Below are 16,812 nucleotides of genomic sequence, written 5' to 3'. Positions count from 1 at the left end.
TATAACATGAGCCCTGCACATACAACATTTTACTCTGCATTCACAAGTAGCAGGTTAGCATCAAGCCCATGAGAATTTACACTTACAGGCAAATGTCACCTAAGTCCTTTTTAAAAAGAGGATTTCATACAAATGACTATCATAGTACATCACCCAGCCAACCATTTTTATTTTCAATTTCGCAAACTCAACTGGCACCAGTACATCAGTGGCAGTTTCTGTTTCTGTACCTTCTTTCAGGATAATCACATTTCCCATCGGGACATTATTCCCTCTGTGTGTAGTGTTTGCTTTATATTGTGTTAGGAATTAATTTATACTTTGTGGTCAAGACTCCCCTTTCATGAAATGTCTGTGGATTGAGAGAAATTATTGTACTCCCCAACTAATATTTGCTTTCAATTCTGTCCAAAATTGTAACCGATAACAATGTGTTCAGTCTGGCTACAAAAACCTATGGGGGAGGCTTGCTAAAATGGTAGAGAAAAGAAAACAAGGGCGGCCTGAATGTCAGAAAAAAAGATAAGGGAGAGGAGTCGCAGTTTAGCAGACAGTCCTTGGCTCAATCCCTGGCATTTCCAGTTAACACAGAAGAAAAACTCACTACTAGACTCTGACAAGTTCTCCCCCCTTCTTTGTTTTCTGTGGATGCCTTATTAAAATGTTGAAAGAAAAAAAAATTCCTTCCAGTAGCACCCTAGAGACCAGTTAAGTTTGTTATTGGTATGAGCTTTTTACCTGAAGTGTGCATGCACACGAAAGCTCATACCAATAACAAACTTAGTTGGTCTCTAGGGTGCTACTGGGAGGAATTTTTTTGTTTTGTTTCAACTAAAATGTTGTTAGTGTGCCTAACGGAATATGTCAGGGTTCATACCTGTGCTAATCACAACTTTCATGTGGCTGTTCTGCTTTTACTTGAATAGCCACACTGAGAGGGGCAATTATGAGCAGAGAGGCACCTAGAATCATAGAATCATAGAATCATAGAATCATAGAGTTGGAAGAGACCACAAGGGCCATCGAGTCCAACCCCCTGCCAAGCAGGAAACACCATCAGAGCACTCCTGACATATGGTTGTCAAGCCTCTGCTTAAAGACCTCCAAAGTAGGAGACTCCACCACACTCCTTGGCAGCAAATTCCACTGTCGAACAGCTCTTACTGTCAGGAAGTTCTTCCTAATGTTTAGGTGGAATCTTCTTTCTTGTAGTTTGGATCCATTGCTCCGTGTCCGCTTCTCCGGAGCAGCAGAAAACAACAGAAAACACCTACCATTCCTCACTCTCCAGCTGCTCTCCCTCTTTGGGTTTCTGCAAACACCGGCCTGCTGTAGGGAGAGGAAAGTCTGCCAAGGGAGCTGAGGGGGATTTGGAGAAGCGAAATAGTGACTATGGAAAGGATTAAGTGTCGCCTCCTCCTTGCTTCTCCACACTCAGTCATTTCTTCCTGAAGTGGTTGCTCAGCAGTCCTTTTTATTTTAACACACATTTGGTGCTTCCACAGTATGGAACAGGTCATACTAAACACTTTATCAGAATTAACTAAAAGAATCCACCAGCCCACCCTTCCCTGACATAAAAACTCACCCTCCCTTTCTGATTCATATGAGAATCAGATGAGAATGTTACAACCTGAGTCAGGGATGCCAACTTGAATAAAATATTGGGGGCCCCAGGTAAGCCCCATCCCACATAACCAATCACATGACACAGCACACACACAGCATTTGAATGGGAACTTTGGGGGGCCTGGTCCCCTCAAATATTTTATGGGGTGGGGGTTGAAGGGACCTCAGACCCTAGGAATTGGCTCCTATGATCTAAATTCACATAAACTTAAGATGTTGTCAGCTTCACTACAATTTTTCACACTTTCCTTCTAGTAAAACTGCTCTCAGGAAGATGGCTAATCCTGACCAATTTACTGGAAACTGGCCGGCACAGCTGCCACCACGAGATTTGTTTTAAATAAGTAACATGTTCAGATGTACCACCAAAAAAAACACCAATACAGAGGAAAGGTTTTTGCTATGCAAGAGAAAATCTTCTTTTAAAGCACCGAGCGCCTTTTGCTCAAGATGTGGACGCATGTTTCTATTGTGCCAGATTCTCAGTAAATCAAAGTGGAGTCATGTGATGTGACCCATGATATTTAGCAGTTTAGTATGCTAATTATAGAAAATGTGATACCTATAAAATGAGAGGTGATGATAGTACATGGGGACACGGGGAATGAAAGATGAGAGACGAAGGTCTGTTTCTGTGGCTATGCAGATTATAAATGCTGAGGGAGGAGTGAAATGACTTCACTCTTGGATGCTAAGCCTAGTTTGCATTCATACTGGCTTGAATGTTTGCAAGGCAATAATTTCTGGTCTGTGAATAGAGGCAATGACTGTTGTTTAGAATTCAGACATATTATTGACAGACGGGGGTATTATTTGAAGTTAAGATGTGCATGAACTTGGAGCATGAGTGGCAAGGTAAACTTGTATCATCAATATTTGATCTAGATGGGACCTGAGGCTATTGCCATGACCCTGGTACTCGTGTACACAGCAGTGCCTGTTAGATAATTGGCACCTGTGCTGTTCAGCTGTTCAGGGAGTTGTAGTGGGGAAGGGCAAATCTAAACACTTCTTTATAGGAGGCAAGGCTTTTTAGTTTTGAAGGGGGGAAAACCTACTAAGCGGAACATGATACAATTTATGACATTATGCATAGTCTGCAGAAAGTAGATACACACATGTCCCCCCCCCCAAAAAAAAAAACACCCAAAAAACTTAACCCTGGCTGGTAGAATTCACAATCACCCAACTGGTACATCCCGGGCACACAACAAGAAGTACTTCTTCACACAACATGTAATTAATATATGGAAGTTACTGATGGTCACCACTGTAGATGCCTGTAAAGGGGTATTAGAAAAATTCATGGGGGATAGTACTATCAATGGCTATGATGATATTTAAATGAATAATGCTGCTGAAATATCACTTCCTTGTTGTCAGTGGTTGATTTCCTCCCAGTGCAAACAGGAACAGTACAAAGGGACAATTTTCATTATGGCCGGAGCAGGAGGAAAACGGGTAAAACATTTTTGTAAAAAGATAAATTACTGTGATCTCAAAAATTGTTAGTCCTTCCTAGCAGTTGCTGTTTTCATTTTTTAAAAATGTGCTCTTAAAATGCATTTATTAAAAAAGTATGCACTTTGGAGAAATTGGGCTGCATCTTTATCACTTCCAGTTCTGGGATTTTGGATGGTTTGGGGAAAGGCATTTTTACTGTGGAATACTGCCTTTGACCTTTTAAGGCTTTCATCTCCGCAAAGTGAGAATAGTGACAGCCATTTATTTAACCCTTTAGCAAAACTTCTGCCCCTCTGAAACTTGCTGTCAGGGCTCTTAATAGGCCACCCCTAAACCTTTCCCTGAGGGACGCGGGTGGCGCTGTGGGTAAAACCTCAGCGCCTAGGACTTGCCGATCGCATGGTCTGCGGTTCGAATCCCCGTGGCGGGGTGAGCTCCCGTCGTTCGGTCTCAGCTCCTGCTCACCTAGCAGTTCGAAAGCACCCTTAAGTGCAAGTAGATAAAGAGGTACCGCTTACTAGCGGGAAGGTAAACGGCGTTTCCGTGTGCTGCGCTGGTGCCAGTTCGCCAGAACAGCGTTGTCACGCTGGCCACGTGACCCGGAAGTGTCTGCGGACAGCGCTGGCTCCCGGCCTCTAGAGTGAGATGAGCGCACAACCCTAGAGTCTGTCAAGACTGGCCTGTACGGGCAGGGGTACCTTTACCTTTAAACCTTTCCCTATCAACTCACGAAAATATGTCGGTAGATTTAGAAAATAAAATCCTCAGTGCAAAGTCACACAGATCTTCTTAACTCAAAGAGTTGTATTCAAGTAAGTAATACTCAGAGCAAACACACTGAAATTAATGAACCTAAGTTTGTCATGTTCATTAATTTCAGTGGATTTGCTCTGATCTGCAGAGGTTCTTCCCCCCCCCCCAACAAAAGGCCTGCCCCCCTAACAAACACCCTTGCTACGCCCATGTCCTTCAATATCTTAAAAAGTTAAATATCAGGCTATGAAATGAAGTGTATGCATACTGCACTTAATAAGTAAGAAATCTGCAAGAAGGTAATCCAAACTCTTCAACAAAAAAAGATAACTGCCTCCTTACTATCTGCACAGTTTATTCTGCTTCAGTAAGTCATGGGGAGAGTTAAGGAGCTATAGAGAGCACTGAAGCCCCTCCTGGGTTCTCAGCTTTTTACCCACACAGCTTCAAGTATATCTTCATAGCCATAAAAGCTTGAAGTAAAGGATAGAGAAGGGGGAGTAAAGGGAAGAAAGGGACTGGAGCGGGAGGGAAAGAGAAAGAAAAGAAAAGAAAAGAAAAAGAGAAGCTGAGATTTTTTGGAAAGCAGAATTGTGCAGACCATATCACATTTTACAGCTTCTCTGAACTCCTTTGGAACCAAAGCATATACAAAGACCCAATTTTATGCCTGTTGTGAGCCCTACAGCGAAACACACATTCCAGACAGCATAGAACTGATAAATTTTGGGTTAGGTTTGTAGGTGTTCACAGATGTCACTGAATGCAGTGAAATGTTTGAGTTAAATTATTGTTTCTAACAAGCTATTTTGCATTTATAACTACAGGAGGAATTGTGAAATTGTTTCACTTATTTTAGTGATTAAATGTTGACCTTTCCCAACTAAAGTCATAATAAAGAACATACCAAGTAGCTTTGTTCTGATTGATTGATTGATTGATTGTTGCAATTTATTTCCATATCATTGCTCCCAAAGTGATGACTTGCATTATCAACACAACCAAATAAATAATGGAGCACAATAAAATGTCATAGATCAATCAGCAAACGAACTATAAGACAGCAAAATCACAACACAGGGATTGAGGGGGGGGGAGCCATAGAAAAATGTTCCTAGGCTAGAGGATTAAAAGGCACTCTCACCTACCCTATATTGCATGGGTGAGGTAGCCAGTGACCCAATGGCTTCCCAGGTCCTGCTGGACTACAGCTCCCTCCGTTCTTGACCACTTGGCCATACTGGCTGGGACAAATGGAGTCTGGCAACATCTGGAGAGCCACATGTTTCCCGTCTTATTACTGCACACATTTTGGTTTGGAAGAACAGAGGAAATAGGATAGCCGGCGTACTTGCAGGTATGGAGAGCTGTGGAAAGTTGCAGCTTGTGCCCCTATTTGTGTAAAACTCTTAATCTCAGGGTTGTGGGTTCAAGGCCCATGTCGGGCAAAAGAGTCCTGCGTTGTAGGGGGTTGGACTAGATGACCCTCATGGTCCCTTCCATGGGAATCTTAAGGAAGGCAGGAGAGGCTATATTGTTTTAGGAAAATGTTGACTGTTCTAGTAAGAATACATCCCACACCTTCCAACTCTACAAGTCTATGATTTTATGATTCTATCCCTAAGAAAGATTTTTATGCAAAACAATGCAAAGCTTAAAACATGTATGATTTTTAGTGAATGGGCCATAACCATGACAATATTATGGCTCTTAGCAGAGCATGTATTACTTGCAGATGTTCACTTGGCAATTGTACATGAATTGTACATACATGTACACACAAAACTTTCCTTTTTCCTTTTTCTATAGTTTACTGCAATCTGGAGCAGCTTTAGCTTCACAAACTGATTCTAAACACTAATTACCTAGAAACATGCTGTTTCTGATATGTAGCCTGCAAACTTCAGTTCTAAATGTAAAATGCAAAATTTAGGCTAGAATCCAAGACAGTGATGTGCTGCGGCTTGCTCTGTTTTTTTCTGTAACCTTTTCGGCTGCCAAAGAAACAAACCACTGATCAGTCAAATAAAAAAAAATGCCTGGTCCTTTTGTCAGTGGGGAGAGTTTTCAAAAAGCAAATCTGTATTTCATAGAATTATAGAATTGAAGGGTTGGAAGGGACCCCAGGGTCATCTAGCCCAACCCCCTGCAATGCAGGAATCTCAGCTAAAGCATCCATGACAGAGGGCCATCCAGCCTCTGCTTCAAAACCTCCAAGGAAGGAGAGTCCACAACCTCCCAAAGGAGTCAATTCCATTGTGAAACAGCTGTAACTGCCAGAAGGTTCTTCCTGATGTTTAGCCATTTGTACACAAGGAAACTTGTACCTGAAGATGAAACTGGCAGGTCAGCTCAAAGACTCCTAAGCAATGGTAATATGTCTTGTATGCCTCCGTCTGGCAACTCCTGCAGCCAAGCTGGTGCCAAACGTCTTGGTCTCCTTTTCTTTGGAGCACATCAGCAGGGCCAAGAGGGAGGGGTTGTCTGATCAGCCTAGTACTTCCATACATACTGCCCTGGCTTGTGCCCCAGAGAGGCCACTTTGGTGCTGCTAACATGGCAAAAACAATGTGGGAGGCAGCAGTTACAAGTTACCAGTCTCTGCAGCCACAGCAGGCGCTGTGATTCTCTAGTGATTTGGCTTCACCCTCAGAGGTGCACTCCATTGTCTCTTCTGAGAGACAGATACCAACAAAGTGGTAAGAAGTGGTGCACTGTTAAAAAATACCAAACCTTTGAATTCACAGCAAATAATGGCATTCTGATAATAGAGCATAATAGCACACACCACATGTGTGTACAAAATAAAAACCCAATCTTCCTGGTTGATGTATCATCTAATAGAATTCACCTGAGAAATACCTACATTTCTCCAATTTCCCTGGGGAAACATTCTAAAGCAGGCGTAGGCAAATTTGGCCCTCCAGATGTTTTGGGACTACAACTCCCACAATCCCTAGCTAAAAGGACCAGTGGTCAGGGATGATGGGAGTTGTAGTCCCAAAACATCTGGAGGGCCAAGTTTGCCTATGCCTGTTCTAAAGGCATGGTAGTACAAGAAAAGAGATTCTCTCCTGGTCGCCACCCTCCCTTCCTCAGATTGCAGGGGTTTCAGATAATGATCTCAGTGATCAGGTAGATCAGTTATGGGTGTGGTTTTCAGCCAGTGCGCCTTGAATGATGGTCAGGGGTGCCGTGGGACAGCCTTTGGGAGACAGATGTGGGAGGGCATCAGAGGACGGAGGGAAGGAAAGAGGGACAGAGGCCAGTGCTGCCCACGGCACCCCTGACCATCAGTCCCTCTTTCCTTCCCTCCGTCCTCTGATGCCCTCCCACATCTGTCTCCCAAAGGCTTGCACAGCTGTTGGTTGCAGCAACCCTGGCTACAAGCTCCCCGAGCGAATGGTGCCTCTGGGTGGTGCTGGCCAGGGTGTGCTTCCCAGGGCTCTGTGGGGCGGTGTGAGGAGGCACCTCTCTTTGTGGTGGGGGGGGCAGCTCAGAGACCAGGGGTGGCAGCTGCAGCTGCCCAGAGAACTCCCATGGCAAGGGGAGAAAACAGGAGGCTGAGGGAACACTCCACAAGGGAGAGGGTTTGAAAAAGGGAGAGAGGCTGCCAGCTCTGCAGGCAAGGGGGGACATAACTGGGCTCCTGAGCCCCACAGGGGGGCCGCAGAAAGAAGGTAGTTGGTCAAGGGAGCCACGGACTCAAAAAGGTCAAAAACCTCTGGTGTAGATGATCTGACAAATACCTTGACCCTAAGCCATGAAGGGTTTTGTAGGTAAGCATCAGCACAGTTCACTGAGCTCTGAAAGGGACAGGGAGTTGGTGAAGCTGTTTCAGTACAGCTGAAATATGATCTCAGTTGCTATGCAATGACTGTGTTTTGAACTTACTTCAGTTTCCAAACCAGCTTCAAAAGCAGCTGCATGTACAATATATTAATCCTATAAGGAAGTTACAAGAGCATGAATAACCATGGCCATACTATTTTGGTCCAGGAGGGGACACAACTAGCACATAAACCTAGGGTGGTGCTCCAAACCACTGAGGTTATTATTATGAGTCATTATATTTGCTAGCTGCTATGAACCTGTTCTTGAAGGGATGTATATTCTAGAAATAGCTAAGTAAATAAACTCAAAAGCACACTCATCTAAGCAGTTTCTAATGCACTTAGGGCTGCTCTGCTCTGGCAGAATTCTCCCTGGGTTTTCTGGTTTTGTACGTTTGCTCCATAAGGTCAGCCAACATGGAGCAGTCTTCCATTGCAGTGTGTGCCTGCCCATCACGCAGGACCTGTCTCCATTACATAGACTCTGTGGAGGGTTTGCTCACCTAACAAATGAAGGTGGTGGATCTGGCATCTTGTGATTGGTCCCATCTGCCAATCAGTCTAGCATATAATGCCCAATAACCTATCATTTTCCATTTGTTTAGCAAATATAAATGGAAATCCAGTAATGTTGCCTCGTCATCTCAGAATCGGGATGTTTTCAGGATTAAAAGTATTGATATCTAGTATTCCTGTCCCATATATTAGGCAGCTTGATCCTACAGCAATGCGCCTATATTTCAGTGGCAAGAACAGGCCACAGTTATGAGAGCTCCTGATATCCATCTGTGACTCAGGCCCCTTGAAACCAACCCAGACACTTCATGGGAAATGCTAATAACAAATGTTGGTGGGCACATTTCATTCTGTTATCTCCTCAGAGGTTAAATTACACCATTCATTCAATCGTTTTGCTTGTTCAGACAATGAGGGCAGGTCAGGAGCAGGCAAATAATCCTTTTAGCCTGTCCTCTCTGAAGTGACATTGGAATGAAGGGGAGCATTTTAGAGAGATATCAGTTTCCATGGTAAGACTCTGCAAACAGGCACACACATTTGCAGCTTAGTAATTTTACCTCCTTCTCCATTTGGGGACAAAGCAAAACAGCCATTCTTGTGATGCTGATAAAGAGATGAAACAGCTACTGCACAGGTAAGCAGGTTTTCTGATAGAAAGCTTGTTTATCTGTCAGCAGAACCACTTCCTTAAGAAGGAAAGGTGGATAAAAAGGCGTACTAGAAAAAGACCCTCCCTATATCAGGACACGATTAAACAACTGAACAACAACACATCAGGACATAACAGTGATTTGCCATTGCATGTATATTGTTGTTTATAAAATACATAGGGCCACATCCAGAGGCTGCACACATGATAATAATGTTCAAGCCCTGGTGGATCTCAGGAATGGAGAAATGACCACAGCTTTGACACAATCGCCCCTGAGCATCCTCTCTCACAGAGTGGAGCCTGTTTTAGAGATAGGAAGGAGGGGTGGAGGCTAACAGGTGATCTGAATGGTCAAGGCTGGCTATGCTATATTCTCACATTGTCCCAGGTAGTAGACAGGGCTCCTGCTTTGGGGGGAGTGCAGTCCCTTCCAGAACAGGATGAGGATGTCCTCACCAGAGTCCCTCCCTACAGTACCTCTTTCTGACCTGAATTATAGCTTTCGCTTCCTTGCCCTCATCCAATCCAAAAGTGCTCTCAGACATCAGTTCAGGACTTCCAGAACCTCCCCAGAATCCCCCGCACATCTGGGGCAGTCTTTGGTCATCTTTTGTACTATGTTGCCCTGTGCAAGACCAAAATTTGGCACTCCCAAACAGATCTTGTCAGTTATGGTCCTTCTCAATTTTGTGCTCCCTTGGGGACCACCTGCACTGTCCTAAATCTGGCACTGCTCACATGTTCACAGTTCGGTGCAGTTCAGGTAAGCAATGGCCTCTGTGCACAGGCACAGATTTACAACCACAATATCTCCAATACTCGGGAACATTCCATTCATCTATACTAGTTATATAGCATTTCCTGATATTGAAAAGAATGTGGCAGTATATCAGAGCCCTGTAAAGTTTAGGCTTAAGACTGATATATTGCACATCTCAAGGAGTGCCTGGGCAGCACATGATGGCAGACCACAGGATTAATTTTGCTCAGGCCCACACAACTTATGAACCACCAAGCCAAGCATAGCCCGTCATCTGTCTGCAGTGGTCTGCCAGGTGTTTGACAGTCCCATGTTTTACAGGCAACAGCCAAAGCAGGATGCCTACTTGGTCTCTGGTGGACTCTGTTGTTCGGTTGTGTTTAGCTCAAGCTGTGGAAGCCTGGTTTAGTTTATCTGGCCGACTAGAATGATTTGAAATTTCATCAGGCTTCCTCGTATGAGGAAGCAGCTTCCATAATCATGCCACATATTGAAACAAGGCATGGGGCAAACGTGTTGCCATTTCCCCCACTAAGCTTGAAAAATGAGCACAGAGACACAGATGAAAGAGTAAAATAGAAAACATCAACAGCTCCAAGCTTACTTAATAAATGTCGTAAGGAAATCATAAAAAGCATAAAGTGATTGTGCTTAAACAGAGAAAGGTTTTTGGCACACTATGGCAAGTGTTAGTTGTGAATAGTTCTCATTGAAAGCAATAACATGGAACGTAGGGTTTGCGGGGTTGCACCTTACTGTCTTTAATAGTCAGCTTTAAAGGGAAAGGGGACCACTGTTAGCGGCTCTCTGTGGACCAGAAGTATGACTCATGTCAATAACGATTCATGGCTTTAGTTTTGTGGGCTGAACTCTGTGGACTTCCCTCCCATAGAAGTCAGGCAGGCACTGTCCCTGTTGAGCTTCAGACACTTGGTTAAAGCCATTTAATTTCAGGGGGTTTTTACTTCATGAATGTTCCTGGGTTTAACTTTTTTCTGATCTTCTTTGTTTAAGTTTCTGGGGTTTTACATTTTTGAGGTTTAATCTATGTTGCAAATTTTGTACATTGTATATTTTTATGGTTGTAAGCTGCTTTGAGACCTAGATGGTGAAAAGCAGGATATAATTTTTGAAGGTGTGTCACCTTGTGTAATGCCATGGCAGATCTCACCCCAGAAATTGGAGTCACCACTGAGCTGATTTCAAATCCCAATGGGTTCTCTACTCATCCAGTGTCACCCCACCCACACTTGATCACACCAGATTAAATATCAATCTGGGCTGAAATGTGCACTGGAGCGAAAGCATGAAGAGTCTCTGTAACAACCATTAATCTAATCCACCACTGGATTTTTCTTCTGCGTATAAGGGCAGGCAAGAAAGGATGGAAGAATCAGAGACATGATGGACGTTGTGGCCCTTGAGCCTTTTTACTACCTTGAATCCCTACAGCAATAAGTCTGAGGTCACAGCAGGCGCACCACTACTTTGTGAAAACTGGTGCGTTGGAAGGTCGAGTGCCTCTCTGTTTAGCTGCGATGCTTTTGAAAATTATTCCACAGTATTTTGTTCCACATTCCCTTGCCTCACTTACTTTAACCTCATTGAAACTTTCTCTATCTGACTTGAAGTCTGGTGGAATTAAGAGTTGAGGAACTTTCCATGTGGCATTTCCCCCCCTCATGTAGTTTTTGAATTTGGAGCAGGAACTGCTGTGGTTCTTCAGTAAGAAAAAGCCAGATTGACTTTAGGCTGAATTTTGGAGCAATTGGGACAGAGGTCTGGTACCTCTTTCCCATTTACATTAGCAGGAGGTGGGACTAGATGATCCTCAGGGTCCCAACTCAACAATTCTATGAGTCTCAGACTTAAAAGTGCTTAACTTTAACTAGAAATTGATCATGCCATGCACACTTTATATTACTTCTCTGTTGTACAGTGTCATACATACTCAAGAAACAAACCTGTGACTTATGAATCTAAAGGGCCACAAGATAACCATTTTCATTTAAGTTTAATGGTTATGCAATGCTACCCCACCCCCTGATGTCGCCTGCCCTCTCGCCAGCGCACGATCTGTTTGTCTGAAGAGAGCTGCCTTCCTTGTGTCTAGGATTTCCAACATGAAGGCAGAATTTGTGGTCATTCAGGGTTTCTAATATGACTAACAGGCCAAACATGGGTAATGGGATTTTATTAATGTATCTTTATGTTACTTGCTCTTGGAAGCCTCCTTGGAAGGATTTGTAGCTTTAAAGGTGAACATAAGAATGAATGAACATGAGGGTTGGATTCACCTGATTCGCCCCATCACCAGAAGCTCTGCACAAGGACTTCTATATTTCCGGTAGCTGAGGTGAACCACCAAATGGTGTCCACTCCACCCTGCCAGGGAAGAAGGGGTGGGTGAAGATCTACAGCAGGGACAAGGGAGGAACAAAGCTCTACAGCAGGATCAGCTGCCCCTGTAGATTCTGCCACCTGTGGCAATTGCCTCACCTTGCCTCATGGGGAGGACAGCCCTGCATACAGTCACCCATGAAATTGATTTAGGAATTGACTACCACAAAATGTGATGGCCACTAGCTTTAAAAAAGCTTGGGCAAATCAGTGGAGGATAGGCTTATTCATTATTATTCACCATGATGGCTCCGTGGAACCTTCAGAAGATGTGTCCTCTTGAGTACTGGGCATGGGCCACAGAGATTAGGGTCTGGTTCACAACCTGCTTGTGGACTTCCCAGAAGCATCCGATTGGTTACTGTTGAATGCTAGTCTAGATGGACCAGCAAAGTAGTGCTTATATTCTGATCAGCACATAATTTAAATTAACATTAATTCGGTTCAAAAATAAAATGCTATTAATCTATTCCACAGGTGTTTTTCTTGTTTGCTCTGTTTTGTGATATTTTAGGAAATATTTACTTTGAAATAAACAGCAACAAAAAGGAAACACTCAGGTACAGAAATGTTTGCTTTAGATTCTTTATTGCAAAATAAAAGCAATTTCATGGGTTGCAAAGCTGCCAAAAGGGAAAGTGAGCCCCCTGCTGTTACAATTACTCTGCTGCTGTCTGCTCAAGAGGGTCCCTGCCGTGTCTTGCTGCATTTCTTGGTGGTGTTTTCTTCCAGCCAATCTACTCTGAACATGCTTCAGAGCAACCTGCGGTGCTAATTGGATTTGATCAAAATAGCATATTTCACAAGCATGACATCATTTCCCCGGCCTCTTTCAGCAGGCGGATTCAACAACTGGTTTTGATTCTGCTTCGAGACTGGAATCAAGCACAGCTATGAGATGTGCCTCAACCTTGGCAGCAATTTAGCTGCAACTTAAATTTATGACACATTCAAACATTTATATTCATTTAAAATGAAAAGCAGGGGGAACAGTGCAAACATTTCTCATTCGCTTTTACTATCTCTTCTAGTTTTACTTTCTATAGAACTTGTGTATTGTTGTGGACAATAAAGAAAGGAAAATACCAACCAGACTATTACAACATTAGAGTTTAAATTCAGATGATTTGCATGCAATTAATAATTTGTATAATGGGGCACAGTTTGTAATTTAAGTAGGGCAGATTGTGCAAATTTTGGGACAGCACACACACCATGTTGCCGATTACAATTAACCAATGTTATGAAAAATATGGATGAAACAAAATATAATATGGAATTTATGTGATGGCCAAGCACTACAGGGAATATATTAGAAGTATGTTATACCTAACTCAATTTAACACACTGTTAAAAATTAAGTCCATGTGATTTTATATTCTTAGCTGCTTTGAGCATAGGTTTCCTGTGGAAAGGTGACTTGCAGCGCAATCTTAACCCACAGTCTGTGCCAATACAGGCGGTTAGAGCAGAGGGGATGCTCTGCTAGACAGCACTGAGAGGCGCCTTCACAGGACTCTTTTCGGCGCCTGCTAAAAACATTCTTGTTTAGACCAGCTTACCCAGATGCATAGAAAGTGGAGGTAATTTTAATCTGTTTTAGTATTTTAACTTTTGTATGCTTTAAAGTGTGGCTGCACTTTTTTCTCGATTTTATTGTTTAATCTTTTTGTAAACTGCTATGACGTGTTTTTTATTTTTATTTTGACAATCAAGCGGCGTATAAATTTTATGAAATAAATGGATGTGGAGGTCTCTGCCACTGCACCCATGGCAGCCTGCAGAAAAGTCCTGAAACTGAGTGCTTTGAGATGGGGCAGCAACACAAATTCCCTGAGGAACTGTTTTAGTTAAAAAGAAGAAGAAAAACCTACCCCAGACCTTTGAACCCTGGATGGCACAAGCGGCAGGGCTTCACTCCCCCCGTCTACTATCCTGTTGGGGTTTAGGATTACTTTGTAACACGTTTTAATAATGACAAAGCCCTGTTTCCAGTAATCGTAACAACGGCAACAATATATTTCTTATATGGAATTGATGTGGTTAAATGTGTAATCTGGGAAATTTCTGGTTCAGATCTCAACTCATCTTTGAACTTGGCTATTCCCCAGCCTCAGGCCTTCAGAGCTGTTGTAAGATTGCTGACATCATAGCCAAACTGTTGACACGTTCAGTAGCTGCACAACTGCATTGTCAGCTGCTTGGTGGGATGGAGGAGCAGGCAGGGATTAAATTGGCCCTATGGCTCCGTTTCTCTTTTTGTTTTGCCTGAAGCTGATTCGCAGTACCTCCAATTTTGTGACATGACTATATATTTGAAATACTTATTGGCTCCTCTTCAGTGTAGGCTCCCAAGCAGTTCACAAAATCAGACAGTAAAACAATACGATGGCAATAAATCCAAATACAGCAGAGCAATGTAAAGATAAAACCTACTATATATTTTGGAAATTGGTTTTTCTATTTGTCCATCCATCTGTCTTCTTGGTTTGGCTGCCTCTTGAGATATTATTGCCAAACTCATCACCAGGCTTCCAAAAGTGAGGGTGGTGGACTTCATCACTTTAGGTGCACTGGACACCATTTTGAATCAAGATGGTGGACTAAAATGTCACCTTGGTGTGACTTGGAGCATCCTTTGGCATAAGCTTGGCTGCTTCTTGAGATTTTGTTGGCAATCATGGCATGGGAGTTCCAAGGTGGGAGCCACACCAATGCCAGGTGGAATGCTGAATCAAAATGCCAGACTGAAACATCATTTTGGTGTGATTTTGCCCATTTAGCAGAGGTTCAGCCACCTCTTGAGACATCATTCCAAACTCAGCATGAGGGTTCCTGAGGTAGGACCAACAGCCTTTCAATGCTGGGCACCATTTTTATTCAAGATGGTGGACCAAAATGTGACTTTGACATGGTTTGCAATAATGTATGTGAACTACTTTGACACTTGAAACAGACTATATAAATGCTTCAAATTATTACTGGCACAATCCAGCCAATCATTTATTTCAATTATTGGCTGGGTCACTCTGAAGCCTACTATATCAAATATCTTCTGGACGACAAGTCCAATGATATTACAGTGGCTGTCGCAAAGTTTCTTTCAGTAGTCATACAAATCAAAGAAAAACATACCCATGACTAAACAAACAACACTTTGGTCTCCCTTCCCTGGGGGGTTGTCTGTATGAATCTGTATTTTATTCTGAATCCATGTTATGGGTTGTTGGACCGCAACAAAGGTTGTTGCTGTTGCTGTTGCTGTTTCAATTAAGCATTGAATTAAGCATGTGCTCAAACTGGTCTTATTAATATCACTAGCACTTGCCAAACAGCTCATTTTGCAATAATCATGCTCTGACACTCCCACCATAAGTGAAAAGATGTACAGTGGTGCCTCGCAAGACGAAAAGAATCCGTTCTGTGATACTCTTCGTCTAGCAGTTTTTTCGTCTTGCGAAGCAAGCCCATTGAAGGATTAGCGGATTAGCGCTATTAGCGGCTTTTAGTGGCTTTTAGCGGCTTATCTGCTGATCGGATCAGCTGATAAGCAGCTTAGCGGCTTAGAAAAAGGGGGGGAGGAAAAAAAACCAGCAGGAACTCGCAAGACATTGTCGTCTTGTGAAGCAAGCCCATAGGAAATTCGTTTTGCGAAGCACCTCCAAAACGGAAAACTCTTTCGTCTAGCGAGTTTTCCGTCTTGCGAGGCATTCGTCTTGCGGGGCACCACTGTACCTTTATGTTGTTGTTGTTGGTTGTTGTGGTTGTTGTGGTTGTTGTATATGCCATTGTTTTAGGAAGCAAAAGAGATTTATATATGATAGGATCACTAGTGTATAGTACCACTTAAAAATTATCTTAAGAGTGGATTCCTGAATCTTTGCTGAAATTGATTTCTTATGCACCATTCTTTCCTGTTTTTCTATAAAATAATGTCGATATTAGGCACAATTGCACATAAAAATGTGTATAACAGGATAAACTTACACAAAAATGCTGACAAATATTCATGAGAACTTGGTTGATTTGTAAAAAAAAAAAGCAAACTGATGTGGAAATATGGAGAACTGAACTGAAGACTGGAAAAACAAGAGATGGACAGAAATCAAAATCGACATATTTGCCCATTCCTTGGGGAGACCCTAAACAACTAACTGAGGACTGAGCAAACCCTGGAGGAAAACTAAAATAAAGCATCCTAGGAAAAGGCATAGCTGTCTAGCTGAAACTCTAAAAAACCCCACATGCTGCCACATTTTGTTTCAAGACCCACTTCCATTACATAATGTAGAAGCTCTGTAATTTTTAGAATATACTTTTGTTGTCCTACATCTCCAGCAATTACTATGGTTAATTTTTCTTTTTTATATTTTATAGAAATGCTGGTGGTTCTCAACTTAAAAGAAACCAACTACTCCACAATCAGTTGAGTGTTCCACTTATTTTATGGCTATGATGACACATTTACCTCCATATAAAATTCATGGCTTAATTACTAAGTTGTTCACACATTTTATTCTTCTTAAAAGGAATGGAAAACAGTTGTGTTGCTCACTGGGCCCAAGGTGAAGTCATGTTCCGCATTGTTCCAGATTTGGGAGACAAGAGTTTCTCCTTTCAGATTTTTTCCAATTTTGTTTCTAAACATTGCCATCACGGAACTGCACAAAACTAGCATGATAACCTCTAGTGTACTGTAATGCTAGGAAGGAAAGAAGGGAGGGAGGGAGGGAGGGAGGGAGGGAGGAAGGAAGGAAGGAAGGAAGGAAGGAAGGAAGGAAGGAAGGAAGGAAAGAAAGAGA

This window comes from Podarcis vaucheri (assembly GCF_965113315.1).
Source record: "Podarcis vaucheri genome assembly, chromosome: 8".
Taxonomy (NCBI): domain Eukaryota; kingdom Metazoa; phylum Chordata; class Lepidosauria; order Squamata; family Lacertidae; genus Podarcis; species Podarcis vaucheri.
The sequence above is the reverse complement of the archived record's forward strand: the minus strand, read 5'-3'. Positions refer to the sequence as shown.